Source organism: Bos grunniens, chromosome 3, assembly GCF_055505025.1.
Source record: "Bos grunniens cultivar Pamir isolate PY7600 chromosome 3, Bosgru_T2T1.0, whole genome shotgun sequence".
Classification (NCBI taxonomy): domain Eukaryota; kingdom Metazoa; phylum Chordata; class Mammalia; order Artiodactyla; family Bovidae; genus Bos; species Bos grunniens.
The window spans coordinates 66,130,053-66,153,540 of record NC_141167.1 but is presented as its reverse complement, the minus strand read 5'-3'; the positions used below and the strand labels follow the sequence as shown (position 1 = coordinate 66,153,540).

At 39.4% G+C, this 23,488-nt stretch overlaps 1 long non-coding RNA gene across 8 annotated transcripts in view; it reads left to right on the top strand.

Moving 5' to 3' along the window:
* The window catches only part of LOC147375741 (uncharacterized), a 629,781-nt gene that overhangs the window by 21,417 nt on the left and 584,876 nt on the right, over positions 1-23,488 (top strand). For 6 of the 8 annotated variants that reach the window (XR_015160409.1, XR_015160408.1, XR_015160415.1 and 3 more), the window contains exons 2-4: positions 369-8,600; positions 9,653-9,734; positions 17,984-18,110. This is a non-coding gene — a long non-coding RNA (uncharacterized LOC147375741). The remainder of the gene's footprint in view (positions 1-368; positions 8,601-9,652; positions 9,735-17,983; positions 18,111-23,488) is intronic. The other 2 variants (XR_015160413.1, XR_015160414.1) reach the window with 2 other exon arrangements.

The following is a 23,488-nucleotide window of genomic DNA, read 5'->3' as shown; positions in this document are numbered from 1 at the left end:
GAAGCTGCTGAAAAATATTATACAGTGGAGTGACATGATCAAAATCTATTTTAGAAATATTGCCCTGGTCGCTGAGTAGGTGATGAATTGGGTGATGGTAAGAGTGGTGGCAGGGAGATTGGTTAAAAGGCTGTGGCAAAAATCTAGGCCTGGTGGTTCTGGCTCAATATGGGGAAAAGGTAATGTGGGTAGAAAAATGTGAAAAGAAATGATGGATTTTAGTGATACTAAGGAGAAATAATGGAAAAGACTTGGTAATTTTTGAACTATCCCCTGTAACTGTCTTCAGTTGCTTGCTATCTTATCATGGCATTCTTACCTATAGAAATTAGAGCATTTCTCACATCTTAGTTTTCTCTTACTTACAGGCTCTATTACTAGGACCCTGTCTGATTAATCTCCATCTCCATTGCTCAGAATAATGCCTTGTGGACAGCAGATAAACAATAAGTGCTGGTTGACTGAGTGACTCAACTTCCTTGGGTAATGTTGACTGTTAGTTTTTATCATAGTCTGCCAGATTATCATCCCCACCCCCGTCACCTGCTCATACATCATACAACCACAGAGAGCTGCTTCACCCGTTGAAAGTTGAAAACAAAGTTGCAGAACAAACTTTTTTTGTGTTTAAATCTTTTATAAACATTTTAAAAATAATTTAATTGGTTTCTTATTTTTGGATGTGCTGGGTCTTTGATGCTGCACAGGTTTTCTCTAGGTGTGGAGAGCAGGGGCTATTCTCTAAGGGCCGGCTTCTCTTTGCAGTGATTTCTCTCGTTGAGGAGCACAGGCTCTAGGGCACGTGGGCACTGAGTAGTTACAGAACATGGGCTCAGTAGTTGCAGCTCCTAGGCTTTAGAGCACAGGCTCAATAGTTGTGGCTCACGGGCTTAGTTTTTTCAAGGGATGTGGAATCTTCCCAGATCAAGGATTGAACCTGTCTCCTGCATTGGCAGGCAGATTCTTTACCACTGAGTCACAAGGGAAGCCCATAAATATTATTTTTAATAGCATGAAGGCAAATGCTTTATTGTCTTTTTATTACCTCTCTATCACTGCTGTAAAAATTGCCACAAACGCAGAGTCTTAAACAATACAAATGTATCATCTCACGATTTCTATAGATTGGTAGTCAGGCAGGCCTAATGGGGTTCCATGCTCTTGGAAGAGCTTACATGTATACTCTGGGGAGAATCTGCTTTCACACTCATTTGGGTTGTTGGTCAGGTCAGTTCTTTGTAGCTGGAGGACTGAAAGCTTGGTTTCCCTTTTGGATGTCAGCCAGCAGCTGCTATTGGCAGCTAAAGCCACCTGCATTCTTTTTCACGTGGCCCCTTCATCTTCAAACCAGCAGTGTCAGCAAGGGTGAGTCAACCCCCCCCCCCAACCTTTTTTTTTAGCTTTCAAGATCATGGCATCTGGTCCCATCACTTCATGGCAAATAGATGGGGAAACAGTGGAAGCAGTGTCAGACTTTATTTTTGGGGGCTCCAAAATCACTGCAGATGGTGGTTGCAGCCATGAAATTAAAAGACACTTACTCCTTGGAAGGAAAGGACCAACCTAGATAGCATATTCAAAAGCAGAGACATTACTTTGCTAACAAAGGTCCGTCTAGTCAAGGCTATGGTTTTTCTTGTGGTCATGTATGGATGTGAGAGTTGGACTGTGAAGAAGGCTGAGCGCTGAAGAATTGATGCTTTTGAACTGTGGTGTTGGAGAAGACTCTTGAGAGTCCCTTGGACTGCAAGGAGATCCAACCAGTCCATTCTGAAGGAGATCAGCCCTGGGATTTCTTTGGAAGGAATGATGCTAAAGCTGAAACTCCAGTACTTTGGCCACCTCATGCAAAGAGTTGACTTGTTGGAAAAGACTCTGATGTGGGAGGGATTGGGGGCAGGAGGAGAAGGGGACGACAGAGGATGAGATGGATGGATGGCATCACCGACTCGATGGTCGTAAGTTTGAGTGAACTCCAGGAGTTGGTAATGGACAGGGAGGCCTGGTGTGCTGCGATTCATGGGGTCGCAAAGAGTCGGACGTGACTGAGTGACTGAACTGAACTGAACTGAGATATAATTGACAAAAATTGTAAGATATTTAAAGTGTACAATATGATAATTTGCTATAAATATATACTGTAAAGGGATTCCCCCCTTGAGTTAATTAACACATTTATCACCTCACTGTTTTTTGGGGGGGAGGGTGAGAACACTTAAGTTCTACTCTTTTAGCAAATTTCAATTATACTGGACAATGTTATCAACTGCAATCACCATGTTTTACTTTAGACCATCAGGCTTCATTCATCTTTGGCTGAAAGTTTATGCCCAGCCACTTTTCTATTTTCTGTTTCTGTGAGTTCTGCTTTTTTATTTTTTAGATTCCACACCTAGGTGATGCTTTATAGTACTTGTCTTTTTCCTGTCTGGCTTATTTCAGTCAGTATAATGCCTGCTAGGTTCATCTATGTTGCTGGAAGTGATGGGATTTTGATCTTTTTTTAGAGGCTGAGTAATATTCCATTGTATCTACGTCCCACATTCTGTTCATTTGTTCATCCATCAGTGGACATTGAGGTTGTTTCCATACCTAGTCAAGTCCTTTTCATGCCTTGAATTTCTCTGACTTCCTCTTCTAATCCTGCTGTCAGCTTTTTAGGACTCATGTGATTACAATGGGCCAACCTGAATAATTCAGGATAATCTCCTTATTTTAAATTCATCAGCTTAGTGATCTTAATTACATCTGCAGAGGCCCTTTTGCTATGTAATAATAACATTCATGGGTGTGATATTTCACCATATTCACAGTCTGGAAATTAGGATGAGACATCTTTGGAATTCCATTTTAGAAATTCTGTCTACAACATCTTAATTTAAATTGGAAAAATTATATAATAAATAGGAATCATTATAATATCATATTGTGAACTAATAAATAGTTTTGGGCATAATTTTTTCTGAGTAAGTGTCCCATTTATTTGGACATCAGAGGATGAGATGGCTGGATGGTACCACCGATTCAAGGAACACGAACTTGGGCAAACTTTGGGAGATGGTGAGGGCCAGAGAGGCCTGGTTTGCTGCAGTCCATGGGGTCGCAAAGGGTTGAACACAACCTGGTGACTGAACAACAACAATATATCTCCTTGTCACTTACTGAAAAATATAGATTTACTTGTTGTTTAACCTACCTACCTAGTACTTTTAAGAAAAGAAAGAGAAAGAAAGTGCAGTCGTTCAGTCGTGTCCAACTCTTTGCAACCCCATGGACTGTAGCCTACCAGGCTCTTCCGTCCATGGAATTTTCCAGGCAAGAGTACTGGAGTGGATTGCCATTTCCTTCTCCAGGGGATCTTCCCGACACAGGGATCAAACCTAGGTCTCCCATATTGCAGCCAGATGCTTTACCATCTGAGCCACTGGGGAAACTAGTAGTTTGTTTAAACTACTCTTCAAAATGGGAAAAGGATCAAGTCTTCAGCAGTCAAGGCCAGCTAAAGAATGTCACTTGCCACCTGGCTTTCCAAGGACTAAGTCATTAGCCACTGCAATCACTAACCTTCAAAACGCCCTGAAAGGAATTCAGGGTGGAGGGCAGGAATGATGTACTTTGTGCTCTGGAAAAACTGGCAGAACCAGCTTTCAGATTGATATTTTCAGGAGAAAACTATATAAACCTAATTTCTTGCATCATCCCGTACTTAGAGCAGCACTAAAATTATTAAGTAAGATATAACTGTGTGGATCACAACAAACTGTGGAAAATTCTTCAAGAGATGGGAATACCAGACCACCTTACTTGCCTCCTGAGAAACCTGTATACAGGTCAAGAAGCAACAGTTAGAACCAGACATGAAACAATGGACTTAGGAAGGAAGTCCTTCAAGTATATTGTCACCCTGCTTATTTAACTTATATGCAGAGTACATCATGCAAAATTCTGGGCTGGATGAATCAGAAGCTGAAATCATGATTGCTGGGAGAAATATCAACAACCTCAGGTATGCAAATGATACCACTCTAATGGCTGAAAGTGAAGAGGAATTAAAGAGCCTCTTGATGAGAGTGAAAGAGGAGACTGAAAAAGTTGGCTTAAGGTTCAACATTCATAAAACTAAGATCATGACTTCTGGTCCCATTACTTCATGGCAAATAGGTGGGGAAACAAAGGAAACAATGACAGACTTTATTTTCTTGGTCTCCAAAATCACTTCAGATGGTGACTGCAGCCATGAAATTAAAAGACATTTACTCTTTGGAAGGAAAGCTATAACAGATCTAGGCAGTGTATTAAAAAGCAGAGATATCACTTTGCCAACAAAGGTGCATATAGTCAAAGCTATGATTTTTCCAAAAGCCACATACGGATGTGAGATTTGGACTACAAAGAAGGCTGGGCACCGAAGAATTGATGCTTTCTAGTTGTTGTGCTGGACTCTTGAGAGTTCCTTGGACAGCAAGGAGATCAAATCAGTCAATCCTAAAGGAAATCAACCCTGAATATTCATTGGAAAGACTGATGCTGAAGCTGAAGCTCCAATACTTTGGCCACATAATGGGCAGAGCGGGCTCACTGGAAAAGACTCTGATACTGGGAAAGATTGAGGGCAGGAGGAGAAGGGGCGACATAGCATGGGATGATTGGATGGCGTCATTGATTCAAAGGACATGAATCTGAGCAAACTCTGGGAGATAGTGAAGGACAAAGAAGCCTGGCTTACTGTGGTCCATGGAGTCACAAAGAGTCAGGCAGGACTGAGCGACCGAACAACAGCAACAAGGTATCTATGCCTTGACTATCACTGACACCCTTTCAAGATGTATGTTCGATTGCACATATCCCTTCTCCAAAATCCCGTGTATACAGACCTCTTCCTTTACTGCTTTAGGGCACTTCCTCAAAGCTACCCAAGAGGCTACCTCTCAGGCTATTGTCTTCAGTAAGTCCCCAAATAAAACTGAAACTTATAGCTCTTACCTTGTGCATTTTATATTTTAGTCAACACCAAGATGCCTGGATAGTAATATCTCAGTGTTACAGAAAATCTGATTTTGTGACCTGAAACATTTATAAAGACGATTTTAGCCATGGGTAAACAGAAGGGAGACAGTGTGAGCCTGATGTAATCAGATTAATTAATGATATTGTTATCTTGAGGAGCAGGAGTGACAACTTTTTTGATATCAAAATTTCCTGATAACCCCCGTATTCAGATATGACTCTTTATTTATTCAATAAGTATTCACGAGCATTCACCAGGTTCTCAGGCACTATCCTATGCACCAGAAATAAGAAGTTATATAAGGCATGCTATATTCCTGTCTTCTCAGACCTTCCTCTTGTTGCCCTGGACTTTGGTAAATAAAGGAAGACAGAGGAAAGACAGGATGTCATCATCTCTACTCATATGGACCAAAATGCTCAGAGAGATGTCCATATCCATTTCCGTTTCTTTCTGAAAAGCAGCCTTGAATTCTGGAGGGCTCAAGGAGACACTCAAAGGACTGATGGCCTTGACCAATTTGACTCAGAAGGAATAGAGCCCCACAGATAGGGTTGGAAAATTATTCTGATTAAACACTGATGAGTTTTTTTTCCAGAAGGTTGACATAAAGAAAAGGAGACATTGCAAACAATAAGTCTAAGGAGAAAGTTTCAAGGATGACTTTAAAAATTCAACTGGCAAAGCTCCAGTTTGTTGTGTGGCATGTTGGGGACATATCTAGTATCAAATAAGCCATTAATAGTTCTTTGCTTTTGTGTTATCACTCTGTTTGGTATAACTGAGGCCCCTGATGAGTTCCTAAAGAACATCAAGGCATGAATACAAATTGCCAATCTTGGAAAATCAGTTTGACAATCAAATAAAGCAAATTTCTGACTTTGTGTTTCTTTCACACAATGCAAAGAACACCAATGCCATTGAGCTTGTTTGAGAATAAAGATGAGGAAATTGTCAGTCATTAGGTGTAGCAGTAACAAATGAAAACAGTGCTTGAGAGGCCATTTATTACCAACTCAATTCAGCTTTATTTGTAGATACAAACATGTTATGAGTATTTCTTGATTTCTTTTTTCCTTCTTATCTTGCTTTTCTTTTAAAAAAACAGAGAAGCACAAAGAAATCTACAACACCTAATGTTACAGGGAACAGAAAACAGTTATATCCATGAAGATACTGAGAAAAAGAAATGGATAAGTTCGTATTTCTGGAACCAGGAATCTTTCTGGTGACTGTAAGAAAGAGTAGACATATAAGCAAAAATAGCATGCTTCTTGATGAGTATTTAACCTTGGATGTATATTATTCCCACATCTTGTAAGCATGAATCTGGAGACCAGTTTTCACTCAGGAGGAGCAGCTCTGCCACTTTTGCCTTCAATCGCTTATGTGTGAATTTGAGTAAGTTTCTTACCCTCTCTGAATCCTTAATTTTTTAAAAAAAAATTACATGACTTCAATAATAAACACACTTCCTTGAATTGTTGCACATATAAAATAATGTATTAAATACCTAGTATATTGCATATGGTGCTTGCAAGTGGTAAAGAATTCTCCTGCCAATGCAGGAGATACAAGAGACATGGGTTTGGTCCTTGAGTCAGGAAGATACCTTGAACTAGGGAATGGAAACCCACTCCAGTATTCTTGCCTGGAAAATTCCATGTTCAGACGAGCCTGACAGGCTACAGTATGGAGCCACCAAGAGTCAGACATGACTGAGTGAACAAGCACACACAAAAATATTATGTGGACCATGGTCTGTGTTCAAAGAATGAAAACTATTACTGCTATTATTATTATTTTTGTACAAAAGAGCACTCCTATTAACTTCTCAAATGCTCCTCTGAAAGCTCAAGACATGTTAGTACATTTATTATTAATGTTGATGCACAGATTGAGAAATTGGCAAAAACATGCAACACTGATCCCAAGTCACATGATTCAGAAAGAAAATCCCAAGTGTTCAAATCTCTTGCTATGTGATTTGCCCATTGAGATCCAGCTGTCTCCTATGTGATGATAACCTTGAGGGGACTGCCTCAGAGCTCTGAGACTGTTCAATTTATAGCATGGCATCTGTGAAAATTCCTGATAGAGTTAGCACATCTATCTTTGTGCCAAGCAGGAGTCCCTTTACTCACCAGGACTATTCATGTGAGTCCTGGACTCACATGTGGTTCCAGGACTATCCATGCTCAGCAAAGGGCAGAAGAGAGCAGAGAAAAACTACCCTTTGGGGTGAGGCTAATATCTCATAGGCGCAAACACTTCACATCTTCATAGCCCAATTTCTTGGACTCCCAGCCTCCCTTGGTTTGACTTTGTATTGTTAACCCTTTGCTCCTGAAGCTGTCTGATTTCCCGTGCCTTTGAAATCTGAAGTTGGTGTATAACCAGCACAGGTCTTGGTTCCTGTTTCACAAGATGTGCATCCCATAGCCTGTTATCTTCTACTTGCTCATGATCCAGATGTCCAATTTCAGCCTTAAATACTGGGAGCAGACTTTTTCAGCTAACTTGCAAATTCAGGTGGAAGGAAAAATAAAAGAACCATGGAGGCTCTTGGATGTTACTTCTCTCAAGGGAATAGAAGGGTATAGGTTGATACTCTTATTGAACCTCTCCTTCTTCATTCTACCATCATTATTAATCCATTGTCAGCTGGTGTCTGACAGTTGAACTCTTTGTTATCTTCAGAAAAGACTAAGTGTAGTATGGATAATTGAAAACCACATTCAGTTGCATTATTTCAGCTGAAAAATTCAACTTTTAAAAAAATATCTTACTGAGCCAATTGCACCAAGTCCTGCTGTAAAATAAACCATACAGGTGTGAGCACGTAGTGTAGCTGTGACACATTCATGGTATTTGACTTTTTGTTTCCTTCAGAAACTGGTAGAACATTTGTAAAACATATCAACTCATGATTTGTAAAACTTGACAAATTACTGAGAAATCTCTCCTTCTCTCTTAATGTGTACTCGAAACATCCTGAGAAGTTCTGATGACCTTAGTGATGGATCTTACATTCATGTCAAGCATTTTGTTGACATCAGAAGTCATGTACGGATGTGAGAGTTGAACCATAAAGAAGACTGAGCACCGAAGAATTGATGCCTTCTAATTGTGGTGTTGGAGAAGACTATTGAGAGTCCTTTGGACTGCAAGCAGATCAAGCCAGTCCATCCAAAGGAAATCAACCTTGAATATTAATTGGAAGGACTGATGCTGAAGCTGAACCTCCAAAACTTTGGCCACCTGATGCAAAGAGATGACTTATTGGAAAAGAGCCTGAACCTGGGAAAGATTGAGGGCATGAGGAGAAGGGGTCAACAGACGACGAGATGGTTGGATGGCATCACCAACTCAACGGACATGAATCTGAGCAAATTCTGGGAGATAGTGAAGGACAGGGAAGCATGGGACGCTGCAGTCCATGGGGTTGCAAAGAGTCAGAAATGACTTAGTGACTCAACAACAAAAACAACAACAAAGGAATTTTACTCTTAGAAAAGGTCCTGGATCAAGACCCCAGACACGAAGAGCAGACAAGAAGCATTCTAAAAGTGCCAGGAAATGAAAGTGTCAAGTAAGTGTCCATTTTGAGAGCAAACACCCCTGGTTACCCTTCAGCTGCAATAAACAGAGTGTAGTCAGCAGTGTGGTCTTTGACATGGGTTTGCAAAATAGGTTGCCAAACTTTTCCTGTTTCTTTATAAAATATCAATGAGAGAAAAAAAAGGAGGGGGGGCGCTGGTGGTCCCATTATTGGATAATTGTATAATCTCGTATAATAGGGATGGGACTTCTGATATTCAAGATATGTGTAGTGCCCAGAGGCAGCCATTTGGCAGGGAAATCACCCACCTACTCAGCACTGGTTTAGACAAAGCCAGTCCTGTGACTTGTGGCCCCATTTTGGAGTAAATAACCATATAGATTACCATGTATATAGGTACAAGCATTTCTGATGGAAATTTAATTTAGTAAACTATAAAAACTCTCCTTGGGATGTATCTTATAAACTAGGGCATTGAGACTGTCTAAAGCATATTAATTCAATACCTCTCAATTGGTATTAAAAAAAAAAAAAAGGCTGTTTAAAACCAATGTCCTTTTATTCTTGTCTCAGCATTTAATTTCATTTGCATATGACTAAGACTGTTTCTTCTCGGTAAATTTAATTTGCTAGAGTTTGGCACCCAGCACAGAAAGAATGGCATCCTCTGAGATAGGACTGCCAACTATGGCAAGTAGCATTGCAAATAAATTTGATCTATAGACTTTTCAAACTTCTCAGATGTGATCCCTGACGTCTGGCCTGATGAAGGAAGCCCTGGGGACTGGAAAAACACAAAGCATGCTACTGTACTGACATGCAAAATGTCTCATAATCTGTCTTTATCTTTCATGACTGTAGTGGTCTGGATAAATTAGACCAAATTGGGCTAAACACTGTTCTTGGCTACACTCACGTAGCTGTTTTCAAAAGCTAATAGGAGCTGTGTGTGCACATCCAAGGACAAAATTTGGCCCCTTTTGTCTTTGCACAAACAATTGCTTTAGTTGAGATGATTATTCCTGACTGTTTTATAAGCAGCATTTTGCCCAGTTTAAATCTCTTTTCACTTTATTCTTCAGAGTCAAGACATTTATGAATATGGAAACATGTAACTCAGGATCTTCAGTTTCCGGGAAAATAAAAATCTCTCCCCTAAAATCTGTGAGTATTGCAAATGAACTGGGAAAGAGGTAAAGAAAGTCATGTTAACGGTGGCAAAAACAGAAGTAACACTGAGAAAAAGTGTTAACACTCATTAATGGTAGCAATCTGATTAAATTTTTGTAGCACATTCATCCTTGATCTTTCAAAAGAGAAATGTGTTGTTAATATTTTCAAGGAAAATATAGACTATCAATACATTTATTTATTCAGATGCAAAAAAAGAAGTTGAAATTAACCCTTAATGCAACTTTTTCCTTTTCCATCAGTATCATATTACATAAATCTCACCTTTTCCCCAAAGGCCAAACGTTTTGAAATGAAAGAGAAACAGTCTGATAAAAAAGCTTTTATTTTTAGAAATTGGGTCAACTTTGGAATTTCCTACTAGAAAAGTCACACATACAACCAGGGCCTTAAGGTTTTGTAAGGTCTTGCATGAATCAGTATAAGATATAAATAATACGAAAGACAATCTAGAATGTCTTGACTCTTTGAGGCACTTACAAGTTAGCTCATTTCTTTTGTGCTTGGAGCAAGTCTCTTTATTTCTATGGTTTCTTAATTCCCTTTTTCTGAAGATGATCAATTTAAGAATGTATCTAGTTATATTTTGTAATAGGGACAAAATTCATAATTACATACATTACCATGATTTATCAATAATTGCAAGATAAATATTTTTACTTTTTGCAAGGTTAATAATTTATGCAAGAATAATCTCACTGGGTTCTTTGGGTGGTTGATAATTTGTCTAAAATAGTGTATATATATATATTTTTACCCTATCTGCCAGTGTGATCAGATTCCAGGTCTTTGAGACCCATCATATCTCTGCTTGAAGCATTTTGAATACCATCTCCAAAAACCTGACATTAATAAAACATTAAAGTTCCAACTTAAGCCCATAAAAGTCAAGAAATCCAGAGTTAAGATCAGCCCAGCTCTCTTAACTCTGTTCTCCTGCATGTATGCATGGGTGATGGGACAGCAGTGCAGGCTGTTGCTTAAATCAGTCTCTCTGCATAATCTAAAAATGTAATTGAATTAGTGTATAAAGTATGTACATACCCTGCAGTGGAGAGCCCCACGCACTATATTATCCACATCCTCTCTCCAGACCCTCATTTTAACTCCTCACTGCAGTGTTCCTGTGAGGCTTCCTCCAACGTTCAGACATTGGACTTGCAAATACAATTTCCCTTCTTTTACGAGGCTTCAAGATGAGTGATGCACACTCGGTTTTCCTAGATGCCTTTCAGCTCCTGGCCAGACAGATAAAGTTTAGGTAACATTCTTCCTTTTGGTTAACAACCTCAGAGTTTGCTAGGTATTAGACAATGCCATTCTGTGGTTAGGGATTATCTTATGCTCTAATTCAATTAGATGCAGGACCGTTTGCCATATTAATATGAAAGTTAGGAACATCAAATTGAGTTTAGGAACATATAGTGGTGTAGCATGGTTTTCAGAGCACGGACTTTGGTTTCTGATAGACGTGCTCCAACAGAGTACCTATTTTGCCACTTAACTGTCACTTAAACTTTCCAAGCCTGTTTTCTCCTCTGTAAAATGGGGATAATAACAGGCCTGATCTTTAAGACTCAGTAAGATTGTGAGGACTTAAAGAGATGATGTATATAACATGATTGGTATGTAGGAAGCAAAATGATTGGCTGCTGCAACTACTACTTCCTATTTTGGTAGGAAATAATAGCATATTGCTTCAATTCACTCTTAATGGAGAATGAGACAATGGTTTCAAACAGAGTTTGAATGCTCAGAAATGTTAAAGTAAAATTTAATAATAAGCATAAAATGATGTTCATCTTCAGTCATGATTTAAGAAATGTATAATGGTATCAGTTTCCAGATATCCAGTCAGATTGCCAAAGATTTTTTTTAAGAATGATAATATTCAGTGTTGGGTATGAGGAAATAGGCTTTCTCCGACATTGCTTTACTGGTATAAACTGGTATATCATTTTGACAGGCAGCCTGAAGATGTTTATAAAAAATTTAAAACATATCTTGTTTGACTCAGAAATTCCACTCCTAGAAATTTATCTGTGTTTTCAAGAATATTCCTAAAAGTTCTCCTGAAAAATTAGAAAGAAGCTAAATGTTAATCTAGAACTGTTAAGATATAGTGCAATCATACAGTGGAATACTACAAAACCGTTAAAAATAAATGAATTGTGCATATGTAATAGATTTGATTAAAGAGTCATATTGATAGATTGCAGGGTAGATGTTTGAAATGTTTCCTTTTTTCCCCCCCTAATAACTGTTACTCTGTGGAATCTCTCTTTCTGAGCAGTGGGTTCCCTTAGGCACTTCTCACTCTTTTTGCAGAACTTTCTGTCACTGTTTGTTGAGACCCAAGGCTAACTTCACGGGCCTGTGACCTGTGCCGTTGTAAAAGCCTGCACTCCGAAGGGCCCTGAACACAGTTTAATACTCGGCTGTTGCTTTCTTGGAATTTTTAAGAACTTGTTTTGTACTTGCTTTTTTGTGAGTGAAATATGTGTCTGCATTCTTTGCTGCCCCATCTGCACATAGCATTCTTGATGTCCTGAACACTGAATTCCAGTGAGCCCAACATATGTGGGAGTAAGTGAGACTCAGTAAATACAAGGGAAGGAAGTTCCAACTATAGCTGGGCAAGAGGGTCCCTGACAGCCCTTCAAAGGCCATGTTTTCCATTCAAACCAGAACTTGCTCTGAATGCAGAGAGCAGGCAACGGCATTCCAAGAAACATGAATGACCAACATCTTGTCATATCCTTTCATACTTCTGTTACTTCTGTGTGCTTGCCAGCCACTTATGCTACAAATGATGATATAGAAGTAAAGGGGAAGAGCAACACATACTGACTTGTCCTTTCAGCCTTTCCTAGCTCCTTGGTAAGCTGCAGGTAGATAATGTTGTACAGGGTGCACATTCAAGAGGGGAAATTAAAATGGTTGAGTTCATTTTCATTGTTCTGATAAGAATGAAATACAGAGTCAGATGTGAGCTACAAAATACAAACTGTGTAATTTTGTTGATTCATATATGAGCTGCTGCTGCTGCTGCTGCTAAGTTGCTTCAGTTGTGTCCGACTCTGTGCGACCCCATAGACGGCAGCCCACCAGGCTCCCCCGTCCCTGGGATTCTCCAGGCAAGAACACTGGAGTGGGTTGCCATTTCCTTCTCCAATGCATGAAAGTGAAAAGTGAAAGTGAAGTTGCTCAGTCGTGTCCAACTCTTAGTGACGCCATGGACTGCAGCCCACCAGGCTCCTCTGTCCATGGGATTTTCCAGGCAAGAGTACTGGAGTGGGGTGCCATTGGCTTCTCCGCATATATGAGCTAAAAGCTTTATATTTGTATTTAAAACTGATATAGAGAAAATATATCTATGAGTGATAATATTCATGGTAGTAACGTGAGCTTTTAATTTTTCTTAGAACAACCTTATAGAGCAAAACCCAAATACCATGACAGGTTGAAGGAGAGACTGCAGAAGAGCAAAAACAATTTTATATTTTAATATAATACCATTATTTTTTTAAAAACTACTTTTTGAAGAAGGAGTCTGATATTTTCACTTTGAACTGAGCCTCACAAATTAGGCCCTGATTCCAATGGAGAAAGAAGCAAATGTATTGGGGGCATCTGTTACTTTTGTTTATCAGCATTCATTGGCTCCTTTGTCAACAGTCCCTCATTTTCTGGAACCCTCTTCCCTCTCATACACACATAGTTCATGTGTTTAGAAAGCAATCGATTTCATTGGTGGTTTCAGAGGTACATGTGAGACTCAAGCTTGCTCAATCAGAATATTTCATCTTCTTGGTCATAATAAGTGGTTTAGAGATGAACATTTGAATCATGCTGACCCATACAAAACATAGGACTTGTGTAAGAAAAAGCAGGAGGAAATGATCTGCCTTTTGTTGCTAGAATTTACCTTGAGGTCAGGTGAACCTGGAGCTACTGGTAGACAGCATCTGGAGTTCGAGAGTTAATACTAACATGGAGAATAGCAAGGGTGAGGGCTGGTTAGAAACCAAGTCCTGGTGATAATATTTGAGTCCCTGGATCAAGCTCTGCCTGAAACTAGCTGGAGTTTTTTAACCTGTGATACTTTTTATGCTCAAGCTAGCATTAATTTGATTTTGTTACTTACAACAGACTTCTGACATAGCATGTACAAATTGCTTTCATTAGTGTCTGTGTTTCTAAACAGAGATCTCTAAAGATAAACACCAAACTGCTAACAGTGGATATCCCAGTCAAGGAAGATTATGATAAGGTCTTTCATTTACAATTTTGTACTGTTCTCTAGGGTAAAGATCTTATAAAATAGGTATTAATTTACTTTAAAAATCAGAAAAAGCCATAAAAATGTTTCCATCTTGGGGAAAAAAGTCAGTGATGTTTTATGTTAATATAATAATTTCTCATACTGACAAAAAAGCAGATGTCTTTTAGTAGATCTTACATGGATTATTCAGTTCCAGGAGCTGGTATTCCCAAGTCAGCTTCTCTACAGAAAGACATGGGCATGCAGGCAGCCACAGAATCATTGCACAAGCCTTTAACCAGAAATTTCTCTGCCACGTAATTATACTGCAGAAAACAGCAAATAGAAGATTATTGAGTTTGGCCTTAGTAACTACTTAAAGGTGAGATGTTTAATTCTCAAGTAGGCGATCTTTTGTCTTACTATGTTCTAACCTGCTTAAGTGAATAGAAGGAGAAACTTTGGATTTGTTTTTTTCAGTCGCTAAGTTATGTCCATCTCTGAAACCCCATGAATTATAGCACACAGGCTTCCCTGTCCTTTACTATTTCCCAAAGTTTGCTCAAATTTATGTCCATTGAGTTAGTGATGGTATCTAACCATTTCATCCTCTGCTGCCCCCTTCTCCTCTTGCCCTCTTTTCCCAGCATCAGGGTCTTTTCCATGTGGCTCTTCACATCAGGTGGACAAAGTATTGGAGCTTTAGCTTCAGCATCAGTCTTTCCAATGAATATTCAGGGTTGATTTCCTTTGGGATTGACTGGTTTGATCTCCTTGCTGTCCAAAGGGCTCTCAAGTATCTTCTCCAGTACCACAGTCTGAAAGTCTCAGTTCTTCAGTGCTCTGCTTTCTTTATTGTCCAACTCTCACATCCATACATGACTACTGGAATAAACCATGGCTTTCACTAGATGGACCTTTGTGGGCAAAGTGATGTCTCTGCTTTTTAATATGCTGTCTATATTTGTCATAGCTTGTTATAGGTTTGCCTTTGCTTGGATTTGAGGCAGTATCAAAGTGGGGCATTGAAAAGGCAGAAAGTAGCAAAGTCAGGCAGCTAAGGAAGGTTAGGGCCATCTCATGGAGAGTGTTCAAAGAAGCCAATAGAACATATTTTCACCATCCAGGGTCTTGGTAGATGGAAATGCTGCACCACTTTGAAGACACCCAACAGTGGTGTTTTATGAGTATCAATGTCCGAGGGCTCTTTTAGATTCCAGAAAGGCTGAGTGCAAGGATCCTGTTTTCTTAGCATTCTGCCCAAAGTTGTGGTCGGTCAGCCTGGCTGGAGGCTGTTCTCCAGCACAGCAGCCCATACAGTTGCTAATCCTTCTACTTATGATCTCAGCCCCTCTTCCCTTCCATGTGGCGATATCCCTCTTCATTCCAAACCAGAACACACACAGACATCTTCCCCAACAGTTGAATCTAGGGCAATTTGTTTCCAGTGTTCTCGAAATAAAGATTCGAACAGTTCATTTCTGTCTAACTTGGTTCTCTTATGTACATGTAGGAAAGCAAAACTGTTATCATTCATTTGTATTCAATAAATCAGATGGTGTCTTGGAAACTATCTTTGATGGGGTAAAAATCTAAGGACATGGTGGGTGGGGACAGGAAGAGGAATCAGGAGGAAAAGGAGTGAGGGGCTGGGCCCCTGGAGGGCGACCCTAGCTACTGTGTCATTTCACTAGTGTGGATTTTAGGGATCAGTGTGGGTTGTCGCAGTGCTAAGGGGGGCAAATATTACATAGTCATTTGCTAAATACTCTTTAATGAAATATGAAAAGTGAAAAAATGAAAGTGAATTTGCTCGGTCATGTCTGACTCTTTGTGACCCCAGAGACTGTAGCCCACCAGGCTCCTCTGGCCATGGGATTTTCCAGGCAAGAGTACTGGAGTGGGTTTCCATTTCCTTCTCCAGGGGATCTTTCCTACCCAGGGATCGAACCCGGGTCTCCCGTACTGTAGGCAGACGCTTTTACTGTCTGAGCCACCAGGGAAGTAATATGAGCACCAGGTAAAATGTTCAAATGGAACAAAAGAGAACGCAGTGAAGAGTAATTCTCCCTGTCACCGTCACCCCTCCTCTTCTGTCCTCAGAGGCCACCACAACCGTCTTGTGAATTCTTGTGGGCAGCTGTGCCCGTTTAAGCATGCTTGTCTTCTTCTTCCCCTTGGCTTGACCTTGACTTGGACCTGTTAAGTCAGGGCCTAAATTGCAATTTGAAGATGACACTCAGCTCTTCACTTTCTCATTCTCTGCTTAAGCAAAGTAATGAATAAAGAAACATATGCGAGAGCTTGCAAGCCCTCACTATGGGTACATGATTAACTCCTGTACCTGTTTATCACACCTTTTGTTGCACAAAGCTGAGCAGATGACTGGTACATTCTCTTTCCACAGCATGCGATATTTCCAATTCACTGCAAAACAAAGTTCAAACTGCTAAAAAAGCTAGTTTTTAATTACCTTGAGATACAAGTTGCAAGAAGGCAGCCTGACAGGTCTCACTGATGTGCTCAGTAAGCTGTGAAGACATGTGGCTAGATATGACTGGTCATTAATATATACAGTGTGATCAGATGCCATCATAATTGTCATTATTACAGGATCATAAAACTTCAGAGTAACAGAAAAAGCAAGTACCTTTGTTTGAAAGGTCAGCCAAAAAAAAACAACAGACTGAGCTCATCAATAAAACAGGGGTGAAAAGAAAGATGGGCATTTATAAGGAATTCTTCTGAAAATCAAGTGAGCAAAGACTTTTATAATAATGTTCAACTTAAATGAGGAAGTGGGCAAATGAGGTCCTGATAAATTACTCTGCATTGAATTAAATATTGACATAAATAATAACAGTGATTTTCTAATGTCTGTAATTAGCACTGGTTAGCTACATAAATTGACTTTCTCAGAGAACTCTGTGTATTTGACTAAATTTTCAAGATTGATGTTTTATAAATTTAAGCAATGGGATGAGTATAATTGCAAGGTAACTGAAGAAATGAGTTGTCTACATAAAGCAATAGTGATGCATTTCCTAAAAGAAAAAAAAAAAACTGTGTGTGTGTGTGTGTGTGTGTACACTCTGCATGCTTTGCCCACAGATCATCACAGAGTGATCTTTCAAGAGGATCTTTTTCTTGCTCTAGTGTCAGATCTTAAAATAAGATTTAAGGGCTGGGAAGTCTGATTGAGTGGGGCCGAGATGTGATTTCTAGTAATACTGCTCACCAGAGCATGAAGAACAGAAAATGCTATTTCTATGTGTTGGAGGTGAGACATTTTTGGACAGACGTATTTTAATTCAGCCTTTTCTTTTGAAATCAAATATATGCTGGGGCTACCATGAGATGTGTGGTTGCTTATTATAGTTAATAGATTGTTTGTCTTCTCTGTCCTTGAGATAATCCTAAGTATGTGTGTAAAACTGTGATCAGGTTGCCCATAAAAACCAATCAGCCTGGAGGTCCACAAGGTGGTGGACATTCCCTAGAGCAGATGGGAAAGATAATGTTTAATCAAGAGTTGGAGGATAAGGTGGTACAACACAAGCCAAGAGAAAGAATTTCATTTTGGGTGAACCTCTGTAACATTTCTCGTACCCGAAGACAGATTAGAACAATCCCAGAGCCATGACTTCTGGCTACTGTCTCCCCACAGCTGACCCTGTAGACCTTGCCAACCTTGGACTCTGCCTACATCACTGCCTGAATCTGTGAACAAGTCAAATGGTTGTTTCTCAGGTTTATGAAGATGTATGAAGTGAGTCATTCACAAATGAATATACATGTGAGGAAATGACAGAATTCTGCTAAACATGTTTATATTTGAACAACTGATACATCTGAGCATGATTTAGAAAAGGATGCGTGTAAGTTTATAGAAATGACAGTTAAAAAGATAACTGTCACAATGTTTACTGATGAGGTTTCTATTTATCTTAATGTTTAGAAGTTAAATGAAAAGATGGATTGTGGATTACAGCCTAAGCATTTTTGAGCCTGAAGCCGATGTAACAACTTGTGATAATGAAGGGAGCAGGAGGGTGGAGCCAACGAGCTGAGAGTCCTCTGTAGAGGTAAGGTGGTGAGGCCGTTGACAGCTGAAATACAACCTCATTTATCTCTCACTGTGTTCACTGAAACAATTGAGTGCTGGATGGAGAGGTGGATGAAGTCCTTGTTTGTGGCTTGCTGGGCTGGGTTGTGGTGTTCACTCAGAAGCTGCCACAGCTTCAAGTTACAGCCGTGGGGCCAGGAGAACATCACTGCTCCTGCGTTGTCGTTTGCTCTAGGCCCTGGGCTGTGCTCTTTGCTGTTTTGCTTAGTTTACTGCAAACGTTGAGAAGCACTTTTTGTTTTATCTTCTTAAAGGCTCGACTCTAACAGCCTGGAGGAAGTTGCCAAACAAATGTAACCTCTTCTGTCCGCCTGGTGTCTCTTTACCTGTGTTTGCTGGCTGTTTGGCAGTGCACTTACACACTGGAAATGTGCTCTGGATGGTGTTAAACTGAATTGGGGAATATTTCAAACCGTGCCTTAAATAATAGAATTGAAATGTTGTGCTGCAGAAGTGGCCTGGGTTGGAAACTTTCAAGTGAAAAGTTAGATCTTGGTTTTTCTTAAAGATGAAATGAGGCCCTGGGGTATGTGGTTTTCAGGCTATCTCTATTTGTTAATTTTGGAAATAGACTTTTCACAGTTTTACTTCTCTTTTGTCTTAAGCCTTTGGTTTTACCTCTAAATGCAATTGATAGAAAACTTGAGATTGTGCTTTTTACTTTGATTCTAGTTAATTGGCCCAGGCGAAGCAACAGTGGATACAGCCATTAGGAACCATAAATAAATATATTTGTTTTATGATATAATCAGTGTTCCTTGATATAATAACAAACATAAAAGGGCAGGGTACTGGACAAAGGCTTCTGCAGATTGTCAGATAAATTCACAAACCCAGATCTCAATTAACTGGCCTAGTAAAAAAAAGATCAAGCTTCTTCCTTTTTTTAATATCCTAAATGGATTTTCTTTAAAGCAAAGAAATATAACTTTTAGAGAAGGACAAGCACACACATTCCCTGAAAGGTTATTCAGATCTACTATTCAGATCTTTCTTTAAGGTCTCAGAGAGTTTGTCCTAGTTATGGAGGCAGATGTCTCACCAGAAGACACCATGTGATCTTTGAATAGAGGTACACAAAAGAGGCCAAGCTTTAGAGTTTGAAGATACAGAAAAAAATAGAATAATCTTAATTAGTCTTATAGCAATAGATATCTTTATTGTTATAGAACAATGTTTATCATTACGTGTTTCTGGTATTTGCTGTGACTGAGTACTAGCAATGCTGTTACTAGTAATTTTCTTTAGATTGATTCAGAATGAAGGGTCCACATACTGGGGCTTGGAGGGCAGCCCACAAAGAGGACATGGATACGCTTTTTATTCTGGTCTAGAGTTAACAAGAGTTGCTTCTTTTATTCAAGGTATGGGGGAAGTTGTGGTCTTAGTGGACCTGCACCCGAATCTGGGAATTGTTACATATTCTCATTCCACATGAAGCAAGGACAACTCTCCTATGAGCTGAGTGGCAAGAATTCCTTTTATATGCTTGATTGGCTGTGGAATAGTTGCTCCAATTCAGTCTTCCATGATGGAGCCAAGGACTTAGGAAAAGTTTCCGTCAAATGGCATGAAGGCAAAGCTGTACAGCTCTACATACCAGAGGTAGATGCTGTGCATTTAGTGGCACCCTTGTTATAACATGAGCTAATTTGTAAACTATCATCTTCCTCTTTTTTTTTTTTTTTTTGATAGTTTAAACCAAACACTGTTGTCCAGTTTAATTTCCCAGCACTTGGTGTGATAGGCTTTATAATACCAGCACTGAGTATCAGGACTGGTCATGGTGGTGGTGGTACTCAATCATGTCTGACTCTTTCTGACCTGGGACTTCAACCCACCAGGCTCCTCAGTCCAAGGGATTTTCCAGGCAAGCATAATGAATTGGGTTCCCATTTCCTCTTCCAAGGAATCTTCTCTACCCAGGGATCGAACTCATGTCTTCTGCATTGGCAGGCAGATTCCTTACCACTGTACCACCTGGGCCTCAGATCAGCATCTCTGAAAAGATTTTTTTTGTCTCATATAGTTCAGCTTCCAATATCCCAGGGTAAGAATTCCTTCTACAGTGGTATGATCATCCTATATAGCCTCTTATTGAATGGTCTCAGTGAGCGGTCACTCGCAAGTTCTTTCTAGTATTTTTTGTTTCAGTGGCTCTACTTAGAACGTTTTTCTGTAGAAAACTCAAATTCGTCTCCTTGTCCCCTCACCCTTTTGCCTCAGTTCTGGAGCTACAAGTATGTGTCCACCCCTGTTAATTTAGAATTCAAAAATATTAAAAGGAATTTTCTTTTCTCCCTAAATCTCTTTTTCAGGCAAAACTTACATCATTCATTCATTCAAAAAAATGTTTACTGAATAGCTACGTGAGCAAACATTGGGTTAGATGCTGTGGATGATGTAAGGGTGATTCAAAGAACTATTTCTCATTGACTTTGCTTACAGAACTGTCAATACACGTCACCTTCTTCTGGATAAACTATCCTATTGTATGTTTCTAGATTTAGACCTTCTTGAGGGCTGAGACCATGGCATTGCCTAAGTATTCCTGGAGCAGACACATAAGTGGATATTCAATAAATGCTTTCTGATTTTCCTCCATTCCTCTGAAAATGAGGCCCCTAAACCTCATTCCCAGATGGTGCAGTGGTAAAGAATCCAGCTGCCAAGTCAAGTGATGTGGGTTTGACTGGGTTGGGAAGTTCCCCTGCAGGAGGCAATGGCAACCCACTCCAGTATTCTTCCCTGGAGAATTCCATGCACAGAGTAGCCTGGCAACCTACAGTCCATGGGATCCCAAAGAGTTGGATGTGACTGAGAACACATTTCAGCTTCAGCAAACACATCACACTGCTTGCTCTGATGCTGACATTGTATGTGGGCTTACAAGCCCTTGGTCCACGTAGACTGCTGTAAGACTCTGTCTCATTTGTTATTTCATTTAAAATGCTCAAGAAGGCTGAGAGGTAGACATTGTTTTGTCCAGATTTTAGATCAGAAAACAGAGAGAGATATGATATTTAAAATAATGAAAATCACAGATGTGCTCTAATTGTGTTTGCGATTTTTTAAAATAGGGATCCTAGCTCCTGGTTTCCCATCATTTTCTAATTTTGTACCTGAGTTCTTGATCCTGAATTAGAACTATAGCCTATTATTATGAAATTATATCTGGTTAATATTGGCTTATACTTCTAGCCTGTTGAGTCCTTCTGGATTCTTAATATGGTTATTTATCATTTTAGCTATTCCTTTCAGTTTGTGTACTTGTTACTAATATGCTAAGCATATTCTTTCATATAATTTATTGATGAGAAATACTGGTAGTCAAAGATGGAAAGCTGTGTCATCTGTGAGAAACCTTGCTCCAGAATGACATCAATCCACTCATCAATGTTTCTTGGGTACATTTGTTCAACTATTCTATTATGTAGTCCACATTTTTCCATTTTGACCATAAAGATAACATGAAAAGCTTTGCAAATTAAAGTGTATTTTGTTTTAAATCAGATGTTTTTCTACATGAGTTGAATTGTTTCCCGTATAGTAAGCATACAACAATTAGCTTTTGTTATTCCAGAGGCTATGGTTTGGTTCATACTTTAATGTATGTACTAATGAAAAAGCTTTATGTGTACATGTAAGTTTTGTCATCTATTTCTCCCTCATGATATTTTTCCTTTTATTTCTGCCTCCAAATATTTCCATATACTACCTGTTTTAAAATACAGGGGAAAAGTGTATTTGAAAGAAAATGAAAGACTTGATGCAAAATAATATATTTTCCCAACAGAAACATTCTTTAATGCATACATGCAAAACTTTAACACCTGATTTAAAAATGTATGAAGAAACTCTGTCATGTGGAGGATGTTACTTAGGAGCTGAATTACAGGATTTGTCTGTCTTTTTCTCTTGCCTTGGGCAATCTAGTCTAATTACAAAATTTGCCTTTCATTCTGTTTAGTGTTTCTCAGCTATGCATGAAAAAAGTTAATCAAAAAATAAAATGAAAAACTGTGATGGCTAATCGAAGTCCCATAGATTTCTCTGCTGTTGGCTAGCTTGTCTTTGGGAATGAACTCCAAAATGCTACCTTTAATGCATCAGTAGATGTACTGTGACTATTGGTCTCTTCTCCTTTTAAGGAAAGAGAAAAGATTCCTTTAATTTTAGGATTTGTTTCGAAATTAGAAAATGAAAAGAAAAACATGTCTTTTCCTATCTTCATTTGTCCCTTCTTCATTTATACCTTATCAATACTTGTTGGGAGGTTTGTAGCCATAAAAGACACTAGACCAACAATCTCAAAGATGAGTAATGTCTCTGATTAGAGCAGATAGAGAAAAGCAATTTACACCCCTTGTTCTCTAGTGTGTTTTGTAGGAAAGAAAAATACCTCTTTTTCTTTCTACCTGTCTTAGCTTCATTGGCTGGGGCCCTGTAAATTAGACTGGCAAAAGACAGATTAGTAGGAGAAAAATGTGCAGGTTCATTAGTATGTTATTGTTTAGTTGCTTAGTCATGTCAGACTCTTTTGTGACCCCATGGACTGTAGCTTGCCAGGCTCCTCTGTCCATGGGATTTCCTAGGCAAGCATACTGGAGTGGGTTGCCATTTCCTTCTCCAGGGGATCTTCCTGACCCAGGGATTGAACCCACGTCTCCTGCATTGGCACATAAATTCTTTACCATTGAGTCACCAGGGAAGGCCTTATTAGCATGTATATCATGCATTCACATAGAACAGTGATGAGTAACTCAAAAGCGTGGCAAGTACGTGGGCTTATACAGCATCTTGGTAAAAGAACAAGACATTTTTAGAGAAGTGATAACATATGGTTAGAAGGGCTTTGAGCTTCTAGGGTGGCAAATTGTAGGGGAATTAATAGCAGATAAAGCTAGTTAGTTGTTTGTTATGTGGATTCCTCTGATGCTTTTTCTGGGCTGACAAGGGTTCTAAAGGTGTCTTTGGTAAAGTCTGTTCTTCCTGGTAGAGAGGGGAGAGGAGACACTAGCAAATTTACATCAGGTTTTAGGCAAACAGGGGCAGGCAGAGAGCTCTTCTGTTTCTTCTAAATTGCTTTCTGCTCAAAATGGCTCTCATGCCACAGAGATATATTTTGGGGTGGCATGTTCTGCTACCCTTCATTTTAGAAGGACACTGGGTTAAAAGGATGATGATTCTTGGCCTATCCCCTGTCTGGCTGTCTTGTCTCGAGAATAGACCTAAATGTCTACCACTAGAACCAGTGGTTGTGCAGGTTTTTCCTCAAGGGTTAAGATGTCATCTCAGTTCATTTCAAATACTCTCCGTGACAAAACTACTGCAAAC